The 2,500-nt window shown below is 48.0% G+C and overlaps 1 protein-coding gene across 1 annotated transcript in view; it reads left to right on the forward strand.

Annotated features, from left to right (window-relative positions):
• The window catches only part of LOC133131920 (receptor-type tyrosine-protein phosphatase U-like), an 85,990-nt gene that overhangs the window by 47,379 nt on the left and 36,111 nt on the right, over positions 1 to 2,500 (forward strand). The window lies entirely within an intron of this gene.

A 2,500-nucleotide genomic window follows, 5' to 3' on the forward strand; every position in this document is an offset into this window, starting at 1 on the left:
TGGATTAAGGTGGAGACTGCGGGCAGCAGAGGGACGTGGTTATTTATACAGCCGCTACAGGGAGGAGTGGGGTAGCACGTTACGGTAATGCAGTACGGGGCCATCTGAAAAATTCTCTTCTGAATCTCTTTGTAAAATGAGGGGGCAGACATGTAAATAGGCAAAGTAACTGCAGGGCTGGTCTTGTGTGGCATCAGTGAGGTCTCTCCTGGAGACTGCTGTTAGGGTTCAGGATGGTCTTGTGTGGCATCAGTGAGGTCTCTCCTGGAGACTGCTGTTAGGGTTCAGGATGGTCTCGTGTGGCATCAGTGAGGTCTCTCCTGGAGACTGCTGTTAGGGTTCAGGATGGTCTCGTGTGGCCTCAGTGAGGTCTGTCCTGGAGACTGCTGTTAGGGTTCAGGATGGCACCGGCCATGACACCAGGATGGCACGTCACTCTCCATGTTCTGACAGGCCTTGCCCTCAGCTGCTGTCAGAGGATTATCCCGCAGTCTGATCCAGAAACATTCAACCTGCATTTCTGTGATTCGCTCAAATCCAGCTCTGAGTTACAGAAGAGCAATCAGAGATGGTTGAAAAAGAAACTAGGAAACCGACATCTTCAAGGAGCTGGTTTTGTTACCAAGCAGGCAGAACATGTGCTGTAATGGAGTCATGTTGCCATACCAACCCTGACCTGCCAGCTCAGTCATTGATTAAACGGAGTCTGGATTGGAGAGTTCAGCTGAATACCCGTTATTCGGTGTATCTCCAGACAGATGGATGAATGCAGCTGCTGTGGAGAAGGTTGTGAGGTCAAAGCCCATTGTGCACCAGCGGCGCCTTGATGAACGCGGCCTAAATGACTAAATGAAAAGGGATTGTGCTGGGTACAGAATGACCTCAGAAAGATGCAGCTCATGCATACTATTACCGAGTGCATACTATTACCAAGTTCTGAGTCAAATACATTTTTTCAGTCAAGCAAAATATGGTGATTTTATTGTTTGGACAGAAAAGGGCCATATAATATTTTTGATTTAAATGATTCTTCCAGAGTCTAAATTGCCCATAGGTGTGAGTGTGTGAGTGAATGGTGTGTGTGCCCTGCGATGGACTGGCGACCTGTCCAGGGTGTATTCCTGCCTTTCGCCCAGTGTATGCTGGGATAGGCTCCAGCCCCCCTGCGACCCTGTTCAGGATAAGCGGGTTAAGATAATGGATGGATGGATGGATGGATGGATGATTCTTCCAGACAAACAATTCTGGGGTGATAATAGTACCAAAGGTAACATTAGGTAACAGCTGGTCCTCCGCGGGTCAAAGTCACATGGTTTGTGACGTGTATTAAGAACGATCCGCTGACCAATACTTCTTTTTTATCCAGGTGTAAATGTGTCCGCTGTTAATACTTGGGACAACATGGGATTTGCAAATTGCCCTTGAAACAATATAAACAATGTTTCAGCTGTTTATTCTGAGTAATTAGCTGTCGGTTGGCTGTACTAGCTGCTGGGAGTCACACTAATCACTCTGATAGATGACTAATCACTCTGATAGATGACTAATCACTCTGATAGATGACTAATCACTCTGATTGATGGCACTATAATACTACATAAAAGATTATTGTTGGTTCTTAAATGGATCCATCCAGCAGGATATCTCTCTCTCTCCCTCCTCTCTCTCTCTCCATCTATCTCTTCCTCTCTCTCTCTCCCTCTCTCTCTCCCTCTCTCTCTCCCTCTCTCCCTTCCTCTCTCCCTCTTCCTCTCTCTCTCATTCACACACACTCATTCTCTTTAACCTCCACTCCATGCTCTAATGCTGTGTTTCTGCCGGTGTTTGAACACTTAAGTCTGACATTTTCATTGGGTTACTCATGTGCACGTTGGCGTGATGTTTTTGCTGAGACGCAGGAGCGTAGAGTGTCTTGTTTGCCTGCTGTGTGCTGTAATGATATTGCTGATATCCCTGCCTCCCAGCGTCCTCATATGCTCTCACACACGGCCATGGAGAGAGGTGTCTCACACCGTCACATCCACGGTCACATCCACGGTCACATCCACGGTCACATCCACGGTCTCATCCACGGTCACATCCATGGTCACATCCACGGTCACATCCACGGTCACATCCACCGTCAGATCCACGGTCACATCCTCGGTCACATCCACGGTCACATCCACAGTCACATCCACGGCCACATCCACGGTCACATCCACGGGCACATCCACGTCTGTGCTGGACATTCAGCTTATGGATAGAAGAGCTTTCTGTCGGACATTCAGCTTATGGACAGAAGAGCTTTCTGTCGGACATTCAGCTTATGGACAGAAGAGCTTTCTGTCGGACATTCAGCTCATGGACAGCAGACTGTCACACAGACGCTTTGCAGAGGAACAGAAGAGCAAACACCAAAATAGCGAGCAGGTGAGGGAAAAAAAACAACAACTCCCTTTTAGGGAAAAAAACATCCCCAGTCTGAGGAGAACATCTCAGGTGGAACCCGACTATGGAG

This window comes from Conger conger, chromosome 1 (assembly GCF_963514075.1).
Source record: "Conger conger chromosome 1, fConCon1.1, whole genome shotgun sequence".
In the NCBI taxonomy this organism is placed as follows: Eukaryota; Metazoa; Chordata; class Actinopteri; order Anguilliformes; family Congridae; genus Conger; species Conger conger.